Source organism: Heterodontus francisci, chromosome 14, assembly GCF_036365525.1.
Source record: "Heterodontus francisci isolate sHetFra1 chromosome 14, sHetFra1.hap1, whole genome shotgun sequence".
Lineage (NCBI taxonomy): Eukaryota > Metazoa > Chordata > Chondrichthyes > Heterodontiformes > Heterodontidae > Heterodontus > Heterodontus francisci.
Window position 1 is genome coordinate 39,981,604 of NC_090384.1, and position 15,861 is coordinate 39,997,464.

The window sequence follows — 15,861 nt, forward strand, 5'->3', positions numbered from 1 at the left end:
ACTCTTTGCGCTGGAAGACCAGCAAGTTTCGGGCAGACCAAAGGGCGACTTTCACCGAATTGATAGTTCTCCAGCAGCAGTTGATGTTTGTCTCGGTGTGCGTCCCTGGGAACAGCCCGTAGAGCACAGACTCCTGTGTTACTGAGCTGCTTGGGATGAACCTCGACAAAAACCACTGCATCTCTTTCCACACCTGCTTTGCGAAGACACATTCCAGGAGGAGGTGGGCGACCGTCTCTTCCCCACCACAGCCACCTCGGGGGCATTGTGCGGAGGGGGCGAGACTTCGGGTGTGCATGAAGGATCTCACCACCAGCCAAGCTACGTCTTGGTGCTTATTTGAAAGTTCTGGTGATGAGGCATTCTGCCAAATGACTGCTCGGGGACCCATCCGACAGGATCCACCATCTCCTTTTCCCGTAGGGCCTTGAGGACATTCCGTGCAGACCACTGCCTGATGGACCGGTGGTCAAAGGTGTTTTCCTGCAGAAACTGCTCCACGAAGGATTGGTGGTACGGCACGGCCCAACTGCATGGAGCGTTCCACGGCAATGGGACCAGGCCCATCCTTCGCAACACCGGGGACAGATAGAACCTCAGCACATAGTGACACTTGGAGTTTGCGTACTGGAGGTCTACACACAGCTTGATGCAGCCTCACACGAAGGTGGTCATCAGGATGAGGGCCACGTTGGATACATTTTTCCTGCCCTTATCCAGAGATTTGAACATCGTGTCCCTCCGGACCTGGTCCATTTTAGATCCCCAGATGAAGCGGGAAATGGCTCGGGTGACTGCCACAGTGCAGGAGTGGGGTATGGGCCAGACCTGCGCCACGTACAGCAACAACGTGAGCGCCTCGCACCTGATGACCAGGTTCTTACCCACAATGGAGAGAGGTCGCTGCCCCCACATGCTCAACATTTGTTGTACCTTGGCTACTCGCTCCTCCCAGGTTTTGGTGCACGCCCCGGCCCTTCCGAACCATATCCCCAGCACCTTCAGGTAATCTGACCTGACGGTGAAGGGGACAAAGGATCGGTCAGCCCAGTTCCCGAAGAACATGGCCTCGCTCTTGCCGTGGTTAACTTTGGTTCCTGAGGCCAGTTCGACCTGGTCGCAGATGCTCATCAGTCTGCGCACGGACAGTGGATCCGAGCAGAAGACGGCAACGTCATCCATGTACAGGGAGGTTTTCACCTGAGTGCCTCCGCTGCCTGGGATTGTCACCCCTCTTATGCTCACATCCTTCCTAATAGACTCAGCAAAGGGTTCAATGCAGCAAACAAACAAGACCGGGGAGAGAGGACAGCCCTGTCTGACTCCAGATTTGATCGGGAAACTTTCCAATTCCCACCCATTGATTCAGACTGCGCTACTGATGTTTGTGTAGAGCAGTTGGATCCAATTGCAGATTCCCTCCCCAAACCCCATTTTGGAAAGCACGTCCATCATGTAGGTGTGCGATATCCTGTCAAAAGCCTTCTCCTGGTCCAGGCTGATGAGGCAGGTGTCCACCCTCCTGTTCCGTACGTAGGCAATCGTATCCCTGAGTAGCGTGAGACTATCAGAGATCTTCCTGCCAGGTACAGTACAGGTCTGATCGGGGTGGATCACCAACTCCAGAGCAGACTTGACTCGACTGGCAATGACTTCGGACAGAATCTTGTAGTCAACATTAAGCAGTGAGATGGGCCGCCAATTTCTGATTTCTGCCCTCTCCCCCTTCTGCTTGTAAATGAGGGTGATGATGCCTTTCCTCATGGATTCTGACATGCTGCCGGCCAGGAGCATACTCTCGTATACTTCCAGCAGGTCCGGGCCGACCCAGTCCCACAGGGCCGAGTACAACTCGTCGCTTCCGGGAGTTTTACTCGTCTTGAAGGACTCGACGGCCTTTGTCAGCTCGTCCAGAGTTAGCGCCTTGTCCAGTCTTTCCCTCCTGCCGTCATCTAAGACCTCTGTGATAGATGACAGGAAGGACTGGGAGGCTCTGCTGTCTTTGGGCTTCGCGTCATACAGCCCAGCATAAAAGGATTTGCTGATCCTTAGTATGTCGGACTGCGAAGACATTACCGAGCCATCTTCTTCCTTCAGGCTGCTGATAACAGAGCTCTCTCTGTGTACCTTTTGGAAGAAGTATATACCCCTTTGTTCTGGACTCCTTCACCAAGGAAATTGTTTCTCTCGGCCTTTTGGCTAAGATCAAGTGTAGTATCTGTTCTTATCAGTGCTTATTTGATTGAGAAGAGACCATGATCATTGCCTTTTGATCCTGGGGAAGCTTTGAGTAAAATGGCCATAACCAATCTTCGAGCTTCGGGCCAGGGAGTGCGCAACACCATTCGGGTGGTCGTGAAGGACAAGGAAGGAGATGCACCGGTCGATCGCACCTACTTCATCAAGAAAATTCTCTTCGATTGCTGCAGATTTCAAGCGACGGACGTCTTCTGCCTGCAGGATTTCCCCAGCAGTGTATACTTCGATGTGACTTTCTGGAACGTGGCGGGATGCATCAAGTTCCTGAAGGCGTTCAAGGAGAAAGGGGACCAGGCGCCACTGTCGATCCTCACAGCGGAGTCGCTCTTCACGCATCCGTCACAACGGGACCAGGTGGTGATGATTCACCTCTACAACCCCCATGTTCCGGTGGTGGATGTACTCACCTTTCTCGCCAGGTACGTCGAGGGGGCCGTCAGCAGCACTGATGTCAAGGACCCCTTTGGGATTTGGACCAGCAAGCGGCAGGTCAAGGTGACCTTGAAGGTCGATCCCAGTGGAGCAATCATCCACCCTCCCTCCAGCTTTGCTATCGGGGGAAGTCGAGGCTTCTTGGTCTACGCAGGGCAGCCCAGAGTTTGCCGCAACGGTGGCAAATCTGGTCACGTAGCAGCCAACTGCAGCACGGTTGTTTGCAAGAACTGCAAGGAGGAAGGCCATCAGACCAAGGACTGTAAGCAGACTAAGTGTTGCAACTTGTGCGGTGCGGCAGGCCATCTCTACAAAACCTGCCCCAAACGCTGCCTCAGTTATGCTCAGGCGGCAAGGTCCAAGGAAAGGCCGGGAGAAGGTTCGACAAAGGCGTCCGGTGTAGGAAAGGTGACCAGCAATCTTCTCCGCAGTGAGGAACTTCAACCTGAGAAGGAGAAGGAAGGGAGGCAGCTGAAACCAGCGATCCAGCACCTACCCAGCGCCCGGAAACCCCTCCTCCACAGACAGAATCAATGGAGGAGGAGGCAGCAGATGGACAAACAGGTCAGTGGCAAGTGGTCCAGAGGAAAACCACAAAGAAAAAACATCCCAAAGCGGAACAGGCCACCACCCAAACCAGTGTCAAGAGGAGGCTATCTTCTGAATCAGACTGCAAAAGCTCCTCTTCACTGGACGGGGGAATGCTGGAATGACAGCCCCTTCAAAAGAGGCAGCAGAACTCCAAGGAGATGGAAGATAAAGCATCCCAGCCCAGCGCGCCCCAAACCCAAAGCGCCACACGTAACGACGTGGCCAACGCATCTCAGCTCCGGGACACCGAGAGCAAAGACGCGTCTGGCACACCTCAGCTCCGGGAGGCCGGGAGCAGTGATGTTTTCGAGGAGGAACAGATGGAAGCAGCAGAGGATAACCCAATCTTTGCTGCCTACAAGACCCCACTGATGTCACCCGAGCGGAACAACAACTGCATGAAAAACCAGGAGGGGTTTCTGAGCCCAACTAATGTGAAACAGCTTGTCCACACGATGGGTATGCAGGAACATCCCGAAGGACTGGGACTAGCAAGGACAAATGGTACGGGAAGCAACAACTAACTTTAAAAAAATGGGTGTAAAGATTGCTTCCATTAATGTGCGTAGCATTAAATCTACTATGCGATGTGTTTCAACCTTGGATTACCTCGCCAAGGTCAAAGCCGACCTACAGTTTCTGCAGGAGTGTGGAATACCACACCTCAGCACCTACAGGCAGTGGTCACGATGGTGGTCCCACGGGCCATCGATCTGGTCAGCGGGTAATGATTGCCGTTCCTCCGGCCTTGGTATTCTGCTGCGGGGAGGTAACTTCACCATCTCCGAAGTTAAGGAGGTGGTGGGCGGTCGCCTCCTCGTAGCAGACGTAATGTACAACAACGCCCGCTCCGGTTGATCAACGTGTACGCCCTGGTACAACGCAGCGAGCGGCTGACCGTTTTCCAGCAGCTCCCACTGCTGCTGGTGACGTCCAGGCCGGTCATCCTAGGCGGTGACTTCAACTGCATCATCGATGCGGCTGGACGATCCGGCAGTGACGACAGCAAACTGGACGCTAAGTCCAGATTCCTAATAGAAACAGTTAAAGATGCCAAACTGCACGACGTCTTCAGCAAACCTGCAGACGGAGCGCAGCGCAGATACACATGGTCAAGATCGGACGGGTCTGCCCGTTCCAGGATTGACTTCCTGTTTGTGTCCCGTGCTGTCATGGTCGGATCCACCGACGTCAAGCCAGTGTTCTTCTCCGACCACTGCCTCTTACTGTCCGACTGTCACTTACAGGACGACCAGCGGGTTGGCAGAGGGACGTGGAAGCTCAATGCTACACTGCTGACCCCAGAGAACGTTGAGGAACTCAAAAGGGATTACAAAGGTTGGAGGACCGTGAAACCCCTCTTTGAGTCTCCAGTTCACTGGTGGGAAGCGATTAAGGAGAACATCAAGAGGTTCTTCATCCACAAAGGTGTTCAGAGGGCGAGAGAGAGACAGAGGGAAATGTCCCGACTCCAGAAAAGTATGCAAAATCTGCTCCGGTTGCAGTCAATGGGGGTCGAGGTCAAGGAGGACCTCCAAGAGGTGAAGAGCCAGCAGACCTTGCTTTTTGCCAAGGCCTCCAAGATCATCTTCCGGTCCAGAGTCCGCTCCATCGAGCAGGATGAGACGTGCTCGCATTACTTCTTCAATCAGAAAAACTATTTGTCAGCATCATTGTGAACTGCTATAATACATTTTGTGGCTCATTTGAACTTGATCAGTCTGCAAGACACAGTAACACCTTAAGGATATTGTGATTGTCGTGGCATGCCTCAACCAGCCTACATTAGAGAGTTTAGTACTTCCTGTACAACCCAAGCTTATATTACAGTGAAATAAAGGATGTTGGCTATGTGCCTTCAACATGAGTAAGTAAATGTGCAACAGAGTTTCATTATTGCATTTTCCATGGTTACACCAAGGTATATTAACCTATCCATTGTGATTGTGAGTGAGATTATGTAATGGGAATGCTTCAGTTTTTTTAGGAGATGTGATTTGTTTCATTAGTCTGGCCGATTGAAGGAAGCCTCGATCCATAATGGAATGATTCAAGTGAAGAGAAGAGCTTCTGCATATCCACTGAGAATCTTGCATTCTAAGGCTATGAGAAAGTCTCTGGAGTAAATTAGCATATCCCACTTTACATGGCCAGAAAGCAATATTGAACTCACAGCATGACTTGTGTATGCCAACCTTACATTGTCCTCAATGGATACAATCTCAAATTGGTATCTGTACTATAAAATTGCTCTAATTCAGGGTCTTGGGTCATGTCATAATCCACAAAAGCAAAGTTCAAGCAGTTTATGAATGTCTCCTCTGTACAGATTATACATTTGTACTTGCTCGCACTGTGATATTTCATAAAGTATACTGCTCAAACAATTTTTTTAGATGTTTCCTTTTCCAAAAGGGAGAGCTCCCTGCTGCATTCTTGTACATTCAGGTGATTGTTGGCTTCCTTTGTGATGGGTTGTTATTGTAGCATTATCAGTGAATCATTTACCCCGATTAAAAAGAATTTCTACACACTATCCACAGTGCTACTTACTTAATACTAACCATGTAATCCAATAGTAAATATATTTCCATTCATCTTGGCAGGTTACAGTGTCTTGTTTTTAATATCCTTAAGGTATGTATATTTAGGGATAGCTTTACTTGAAGGTGTGGCTGTCATTCTATTGCCAGGCACCAGCTTGTCACATTGGTTGAGTGTGTAGCACTGTTGTTTCACCTGAAATCCTGCAAATGTCATATTTCATTTTGGTGCATTACAAAGACGAATTGTTACCCTTTGGTAGATTTCACTTGAGCACAGAGCAACTTGTCTCTACATGATTAGAACTCTTGTAAACTGTACTGTGCCTTTATCAGCAGATAATTGGCAGTTGAGCAACAGTTGAATATATTACATGTTGGGTAATATTAGGCAATAGTCAGAAGATTGTGAGTTCAAGTCTCACGCCAGGACTTGAGCACAAAAATCAAGGTTGACCCTCAAGTGCAGTACGGAGGGAGTGCTGCACTGTCAGAGGTGTCGCTTTCAGGTGAGATGTTAAACTGAAGCTGTGTCTGCCCTCTCAATTGGAAGTAAAAGATCCTATGGCACTATTTCAAAGAGCAGGCGAGTTATCCCTGGTGTCCTGGCCAATATGTCCCTCAATCAACATCACAAAAACAGATTCTCTGATCATTATCACATTGCTGTCTGTGGGAGCTTGCTGTGTGCAAATTGGCAGCTGCATTTCCTACATTACAACAGTAACTACACTTCAAAAGTTCTTTGTGGGCTGTAAAGCACTTTGAGACATCCAGTGGTCATGAAAGATGCTATATAAATGCAAGTGCTTCCTCCCTTCCTTCCTTTCCTCCCCTCTCCTCCCTTCCTGTACTGCTTCAGTCTGATCACATGATATCATAATGCTTCCATATTTAAACTATGTGGAAGCGTGTCACCTCCGTCTGGGTCACACACCATACAATTGTTATCATCTACCTCCATTGCCTCGTGTGGCTCTAAATTCCCTCCTCCAGCTAGTATTTTGGTGCTAAGAGTCTGTGTCGTGTTAATAAACCTTTTGACTGTTGGTATTGTGGTTTATGGTGCTATCTGAACTCTTTAAAGTTATTAGTAAAAAAGTCTTACTCATGCTGCCCTGTACAGTTCCTTCCCAGCCAAGAAGATAGTTACAGCAACAAGTTGGAACTTTAAAAGTTCCGTTATTTGCATACATGTGTATAATATATATGGGGTATGCCAGTCATCTGCAACTTTTGGTGAAATCAATACCCTTGTCATTTAAGTTGTAATTATATAGTACAATAGGAAGTCAGTTCACATTAATTTATTAACTGCCACTAAAATGTTAAAAAGTAAGGTTTGCATTTATGTGGCACCTTTTATAATCTCAGGGCACTACAGAGTACCATCACAGCCAATGAAGTACTTTTGAGGTGTAGTCACTGTTGTAGTGTAGGAAACACAACTATCAATTTGTGCAAGGTCCTACAAACCATGATGATGTAATGGCCAGATAATCTGTTTTAATGATGTTGATTGAAGGATAAATATTATCCAGAATATTGGGCAGAACTCCTCTGCTGTTCCCCGTAATTATGTCATGGGATCATTTACATCCATTTGAGAAGGCAGATGGGGCCTTGGTTTAATGTCTCACCTAAGAGTTGGCACCCCGGTCAGTGCAATGTTCCCTCAGTACTGCATTGCAGTCTCAGCCTAGATTATGTGGTCAAGTCTCATATACATCACAATAAAGACATAATTAAACTTCCCACCAAGCCTCATTGCTTACATTATAAAGAATATCTCAGGTCTGAGTCGATTTTAAGAATGAAATACCTTTCAAAGTTCAGAGAGGACTTGATGATTGCTATGCCACTTGGGGACAGGGGTAAATTCAATGGTAGAGTTCTGGGCATGCATAAACATTCTGGAATTTTGCATAATATATCTTTGGGTGATGAAGAAACATTTATGCACAATTTTTCCTCAGGACAGCAAATGGAGTCTTTAAACTTTACACAGTTCATAGAGGATCAGCTACAAGGGCTAGCTGTTCTTTCCCGTTTGCACATAGTTTAATGCTCGTATAAAGTGCTCAAGCTTCATGGCCATTCATTTAAAATATTATTGCAAATCTCTGGTGTGCTACCAACTTGTAACATACTTCAATTGATGTGCTAATTTTATATCAGGATGGAAACATATTGCAATAGCATTTAGGTTATAATAGAGTATAGTTCTATAAATCACAGCACATTTCCTACTCACAAGCTTATTTTGAATTCTCTTTGATGAGGTACAGTGCAAAGGTTGAATGTAATGTGACTACATTTTTACTCATCAGTTTAAAGGCACTACCCAAGGGTGTAGTGCTAAAATCTGTCATTCCAATTCATACTTTAACTGCGTATTACTTGTCTTTACAGCTTTATTCTAATGTGGGCATTGACCAGAATGGCTTATTTCCGAAAGCTCTAACCAGTAATTTAAAAAGGTTTACCATAATTTACTTGATTTGTGTTCTCTGCTTCTATTTATAAAGCCAAGGATCCTGTATGATTTTTGAAAGCTTTATCCGTATGATCCTAGGTTTGCCTATTCCTGTATTCCATTTAAAAATGTATAATTTAGTTTATATTGCAGGAATTTGAGATTACAGAAGTAGAAAGTAATTTTATTTCTGGAATGCCATGTTGAAGTACAAGACAAGGAAATTAAGTCAAGTTTTGGCAAAAAGAAACAAATATTTCTGAGAATGTGACCATCTCTTGTCTGATTGCTCTCTTACTGAATTAAACATTTATTGTTATGTTTAGCTTCAGCTGCTAAACTTTTTTCTTGGGCTTTCTTCACAGCTCAGGTCACCTTACTAATCATTTCTGAACATTGCTGTATGCATCCCAATGAGCCGAATTCCTATTTCCCCGCACGTGCATACAGGCCATCTTTTCTCTTTATCTCACTTTTAATTGGTTTATTATTCTAACTAGAATGATGTTTATTATTCTGCACTTGTTGGTTTTGTGAAAGTATTTATCCTGCATGCTCAGCAATATACCTTTAAAATAAAAACAAGAAATGCTGGAACCACTCAGCAGGTCTGGCAGCATCTGTGGAAAGAGAAGCAGAGTTAACATTTCGGGTCAGCGACCCTTCATCGGAAGGGTCCGATGAAGGGTCGCTGACCCAAAACGTTAACTCTGTTTCTCTTTCCACAGATGCTGCCAGACCTGCTGAGTGGTTCCAGCATTTCTTGTTTTTATTTTAGATTTCCAGCATCCGCAGTATTTTGCTTTTAATATACCTTTAAAGGTGTTTCATTTAACTTCTGCTGAAATGTTATTCAAAAATCTCCGCCAACTTATTTTCTTCAGTTGTTCCTTCATTTCTTTGAATTTAGTTCTTTTAAAGTTATGTCCCTGGTTCCTGGTCTTATGAATTTCTGACTCCCAGATTGTGTCAAGTTTGATCATTTTGTGGTCACTGTCCCCAAGGGTGTCATGAACGGCAGAGACATTAAACCGAGGCCCCGTCTGCCATCCCAGTGAACATGAAAGATTCCATGATGCTATTCAAAGAAGAGCAGCGGTGTTCTCCTGTGTCTGAGCCAATATTTATACAAATACAAGCTGTTATTGTCTCCCTGCCCTCCCAAACTTATCTAGTTCAAATGATTTCCTGTGACTGTTTCAATGCTTCTTGCAAGACTCTTTGTCCCTTTAGTCTCTATATACTTGCCTTTCCTGTACCAGTCCTTTTTATTCTGAAGGGATTCCCAGTTATTTATGAAGGTAGCATTTTTGTTCTCTCCCCATTCTGCAAGCCATTTGTTTACCTATTCAATTCTTTTCTTGAACTCCACCTTTCCCAAATACTGGAAGCATACCAGAGAATGTTTGTATGTATCCTTTAGCTTTGCATCTTAAATCAATCTTCATATATGGCGATTAAGGCCCCTATGTTAATTGTCCCTATATCAATCTCTCTCTACTCCTTTAAGACTCTCCTTAAAACCTACCTCGTTGGCCGAGCTTTTGGTCGCCTGTCCTAATACCTTCTTCTTTGGCTCTGCCAATTTTTGTCTGATTATGCTCCTGTGAAGCACCTTGAGATGTTTTACTATGTTAAAGGTGCTATATAAATACAAGTTGTTGTGGCATTTACCTCTATGCGAACTGCTGCCATTGAGTCCCCTATATGTACTCTTTTAGTATTCCTTCTAACCTTTCCTCAATATGTCCTGCTCCAGCTCCAGGTAGACGGCTCAGCATCTGAAAGTATTGTCTTTATGAAGCACCTGGTTATCCACTTTGCTGATTAAAGAATCACCGATGACTACAATTTCTGTGTGAACTGCAAACAACATCTTTATACTGCCTGGTTTTCTAACTCTTTTTACTTCTGGGACCTCATTTCCTGCTGCAGTGTTGGACAGTGCCAGGTATCTGTTAGTATTGTCTCTTAAGCAGTTTCACAGAGTTTCCTACCATTCCGACTTCTTTTATTAACCTTAAATTGTTATGTATTTTCCTTACTTTGGCTTCTTTCAGCAACAGGAACAATCTTGTTCTTAGTACTGGTGTCCAGCTCCGGTTCCTCAAGGTTCACTCTTGTTTACTTGAGATGACTCATTAAGTGAATCTCATGTTATCCACTTACCATCAAAACTCCCTTTGCTTCTGATTTCTTTATAAGTTCCTGTTCCTGCCACCTAAGACCAAAACTCTTTCTTTAAGCTTAACAAATTAGTAATTTCCCATTCCTTTACCTTTCTATTGAAACTGCTTTGTCATTTGTGAACATCCCACAGCAAGCTCACCTTATTGTTTCCAATTTAGTTTTCCTTTTGTTAGCTGTTTCCATTTCTTTTTATACTTATGCCACTGTTCCTATGTTCCCTTCTGATTTTACTTCTATCAGGTGCACCCTGTAAATTTTTATTTCCCTTGGGTTATATTTGTGCTCCCCTTGGTCGTCTATTGCACACACACTGGTGTTCTCTTTTGCCTTATGTTCCTCTCCACTGCACTCTTAGTTTCTTTGGTGATCCCGTTTAATACCTCCTTCTCCCTCTGTTCTCTTTGAAGAGAATGCCTAGAATCACTGATCTGTCTGTCTTTCCTGGTCTCCTGTTATTTTAACTGATTTGCTGAAACTTCACGGAGGCTTCGGAGAACGGAGCTCTCCCAGTGGTCATGCATTGCCCCTTCACAGGTTTTCTTGTTACCAATTTAGACAGCTCCCAGTGGAGTCTGTGGGCCTTTTGATTTACTTCTGTTTTGGGTGCTTTGGCGTATCTGTGCCGTGAGGTTCACCAATGCCTTTGGAAATGTTGTGGGAGCTCTTTGGAGTAGTTGCCATGTTGGTGGATTGCAAGTCCCTATAATGAATCTATTTTTCGTGGTCTCATCAGTAGAAAATGGTTCCCCACCCAGTCATCCTCAGAAATAAAAATGCTTACTGCTGCTATATGTGAGGCCTGAAGCACTGATGTTTTCCTTGTGCAGTCACTGGATCCACCTTAGCTTTACAAGAATGATTTAAGTAACAACAAAAAAAATCCCCTCAGGATACCATACACTGAATAACCTCAGTATTCCGGCACTCCCAATAGTGCTCTGAAAATCACTTATATTAAGGCTCAGCTCTCTTTAATTTTCCCTGATGTTTGAAAAACTATTGACAGTTTAGAAGCAATTGAATCCAATGGCTTTACTACTGTCTGCTTAAGATTATCATCTTAAAGAAAAAATCTACAGAGCTACGGGGGAAAAGAAATAATTGGATAGGTCTTTCAAAGAGATGGTACAAACACAATGGGTCGAACAGCCTCCTTCTGTGCTTAAGATTCTATGATCATCCTGGATGGTGAAATAGTTTTCAACAATCACATTTTTAGGGGAAGCCACATGGACTGCAAAGGTCACTTTTGGTCCTCGACAGTTCTGGATTTCTTTGTTCCTAATTTGTAAAGCTTGCTTTAGTAGATATAGAAAGACTCATCTTTAACTACATGGAATTATATAGCATTTCAGCACAAAAACAGGCCATTCAGCCCAACGGGTCAGTGCAGGTGTTTTTGATCCATTTGAGCTTCCTCCCACCTAATTTCATCTAACCTCATCAACATATCCTTCTATTTCTTACTCCATGATGTACTTACCTAGCTTTCCCTTAAATGCACCTATACTAATAACCTCAATAACACTGTGCGGTAGTGATTTCCACATTCTTACCACTCTCTGAGTAAAGAAGTATCTCCTGAATTCCTTATTCAATTTATTAGTAACAATCTTATATTTGTTAGTGCCTATCTTACATATTTTGCATAATGTTGGTCAAACAATAAGCATTTTACAGTACTGAGAATACAATCCACGTGCTTATAGCAGTAGTCCTTTTAGCTGAAGAATCAAATAAAGTTATGTAATTAAATAAGCCATTTATGGTTCAAATGGTAACTGCCAGTGCATAGTGTGGTGGTGCTGTGCCATAATGACCAGCAAGGTCAGAGGTTTAATTCCTAGACTGTCTGGAGTTAGCTGATCTCTGGAGCCACACTAGCACCTCTACAACTAGCCTCTCAGTCAATGGGGTTGGATGTGGAAAATGTCAGCTGGTGGTCTTAAACCTGATTGATAGCCAGTGACTCCTAGTTGGAAGTACTAACATATGGGTGTTGGGTCAAGATAGAATTGAACTTGCTCGTGATGCCAGTAACTGCCTGGGCTCACACTCGGACAAAGAATTGGAAGGCTGCTGGAAGCATGGAACAGTATATTAGTCACTGCCTTCAGGAGAGCTGGGAGAATGTTGGAGGTATGAAAAGCGAACCATGCCTTTGAAAGTAAATATGTAGAGGAATGTTCCAACACCTCCCATCCTTCAATCTATCACTGAGTTGGCATGATAAAAACTTTCAAGGCAGTGAGGACAGTCATAAACCATTGGTTAGTGCAGTGATCTAACGAGTCTGGATCTGCATAACTGTGAACTGCTCCTGCTGGCAAGTAGAAACATGAGAAAACCTGCTGCAGGAATGTCAATTCTACCTGTAAGATGCCCAGTATTAAAAACCGATGAATATCTGTATGATTCTCAAGCTACGTGGGTCAGGAGTGGAATCCTACTTGTGATTGAACTCTTTCCCTATGTACTCGCTGTTTTTATGAAAGACGTTTCAAAAAGCAAATAAAAGACCTTCCAGGTACTGGAAACATGAGGCTGTATTTTCCAATTGTCTCCACTGCTGGTGGAATGGATGGATGTTGGGTCAGAAAATCAAGTGCTGAATCCTGTCACTAGGTCTCTGGCCATAATGTACCAGGTGAGGATGAGGGTCTCATTACAATATTATAAATAATTCCTAGTGATGGGAGGATGAGCATGTACACAATTTCCCATAAAGCTGGCCAGAACGCAGTGTGTGTCAATATATCTGTATAAACCAAGCAGGGAGGCCAATTGAATGGTAACAGAAAATCAGCACATAAAGCAAGACCAATGTTTATTGAGTCCTGGTAACAGAGTGGTAGAGGGTATGTTCAGATATAATATGCAGATTTTGGTGACGAGCTTTGGCTGAGATAGTTTCAGTTGTATCACCTATCGCTCACAAGATGGGCACCAATGAGATCTTATATTTGACTATGAAGAGGAGGGGAGTGGGGAAGGGGGTTCCAGGCAGGTCACATTATAGCGGAAACTGACTGCCTGTACCTGGAGTCACACACAGACCCAAACTTACAGGTAGAGTTGCACTTATATCGGTATGGTGGAGGGAAGCTCTGTGTCATTCAAGAGTGAGTGCCAGAGATGTGCCATCTACTGGAAACTGAGAGCGAGTGGGACCAGCAGGCACTTCAAAAGAGCAGCAGCAGGAAGCAGAGAGAGAGAGAAAGAGAGCGAGCAGGACGAGCAGGCAGTTCTAAAGAGTAGCGGCAGAGAGAGAGAGAGCGAGCGGGACCACCAGGCAGTTCAAAAGAGCAGTGACAGAGAGAGAGAGCGAGCGGAACCACCAGGCAGTTTAAAAGAGCGGCAACAAAGAGAGAGAGCGAGTGGGACCACCAGGCAGTTCAAAAGAGCGGTGACAGAGAGAGAGAGAGAGAGAGCGAGACCACCAGGCAGTTCAAAAGAGCGGCGACAGAGAGAGAGAGCAAGCGGGACCACCAGGCAGTTCAAAAGAGTAGCGGCAGAGAGAGAGAGCGAGCAGGAGCGGAATGCACTTCAAAAGAGTGGTGGCGGGAAGCAGAGAGCATGTGAGTGGGACCAACACGCAGTTCAAAAGAGTGGCGGCAGAGAAAGAGAGAGAGAGCGGGACCAAGGAACTGTCATAATGACCCCCACCTGCCAAGAATGAGGCATATTAATTTTGTCATAAGAACATTGATTTGTAAACTGTTGCTGGAGTGAAGAAATGTCTTGTTTGAAGATCACCAGTCACTGGACTGGAAGGACATTTGCATACTAAGAGACCCTGCTTGTGGAGACAAAGGACTATTCCCTGCTCAAATTAACCCAAATGGATTTTGATCACCAGACATTGAAGGTGTAAGGAAGCACATTCCAGGGACTGCTAAGGTACAATCCACAAACCTCACAGGAGAGACTGTTTCAAATAAGGAGCCAGTCACATGACCAACCTTCTGGGTAACCCGGGTTTTTTTGAATTGTGCCACAGACAAAGATGCAGAAGGCCATATGCAAGTGAAGCTGGAACAAGGAAGCCTCTCTCTCTCTCTCTCTCTCTCTCTCTCGCTTTCTCCCAAGCCACTGGACCCACAGAAGATATGTAAACCTCAAGAGAGGAAAGACTCCTACATCAGAACAAGTTGAAGCGTGAACTGGGCCCCAACAAATTGCAAGACTTCCCGGCAACCAAAGACTCCACACTGAACTTAAAGTACTGTAACTACCAGATATTGCCTCAAACTTTTCCTCTTTATTCCTTCGACATTTTCTGTCTCTATCTGCATCTGTTTATTGTGTATGCACGCTAGCGTGGTCGCGTCACATATTCGTAGTCGTTAACCGGATTAGAGTTTAAGATTAACAAACTTCTACCTTTCTTGTTTAAATCTAAGGAAACCTGGTTGATTTCTTTGCCTTACAATTGGAACAGTGAACAAGGATTCCCTAAGAGGGAGCTAAAAACAGTGTTTCTAAAATTAAACTGTTACGGTTAAATCAGGCAAAGGCTGAGAGGGAACCCCTAGACCCCTTCTCACCTGGTTGTAACAGAAATTTGGGGGCTAGCATCCAAGATTTGACCCACAGTCAAACAAGAAATTGGAAGTGGGAAGCCAAATTGTTCCCAATCAAAAAAGAGAAAAGATTTCAATGCAGGTTTTCTTGTGGTTGTGTGTGCTACAATACTAACATGTCTGTGACTGAAGCTAGTAGCTCTCCAAGCCAGGGTGAAATGATTGGGATAAGTTAAAAGCACTGTCCATGGAGAAGTTGAGGAAAATGGCTGAGCAGTGTGGAATCACTGTACGTGGCAAAGCTAGGAAGTCTGAACTCCTAAGACTAGTGGCCAACCATTTTTCCCTTGAATTTAAAGAAGCAGAAACAGGGTTAGAAGTAGACTGTGACAGGGTATTGCTAGCAAAGCTACAATTGGAACAGAGGAAACTGGAAATAGAAGACATGGAAAGAGAAACAGAAAGAACCTTCCAGAAAGAATACAAAGAAAGAGAGCTGAGATGACTTGAATTAACTAGGGGGAGACAGAGTAACCCCAGTGAAAGCATGGCCAATATGGAGGAGTATGGGTACAGAATGGCTAAAACTTTCCCAACTGCTCCCAAAATTCAATGAGGGAGCGTTTTTTGTGTCTTTTGAAAAACTGGCAAGGCAGTTAAGGTGGCCAACTGAGACTTGGACTCTGCTGTTACAGAGTAAATTAAAAGGAAAAGCCCAAAAGTTTATTCCAGGTTGCCAGATGAGAGTTCATCAAATTATGAACTGACAAAAAATGCTATCCTCGGGGCATATGAGTTAGTACCGGAAGCCTATCGCCGTTAGTTTAGAACTCTCAAGACGCAAGCT

The 15,861-nt window shown here is 44.8% G+C and overlaps 1 pseudogene; it reads left to right on the forward strand.

Annotated features, from left to right (window-relative positions):
* The first annotated feature begins 2,177 nt into the window (after positions 1 to 2,177).
* Positions 2,178 to 2,288, forward strand: LOC137377368 (U2 spliceosomal RNA; annotated as a pseudogene).
* The last annotated feature ends 13,573 nt before the right edge of the window (positions 2,289 to 15,861 follow it).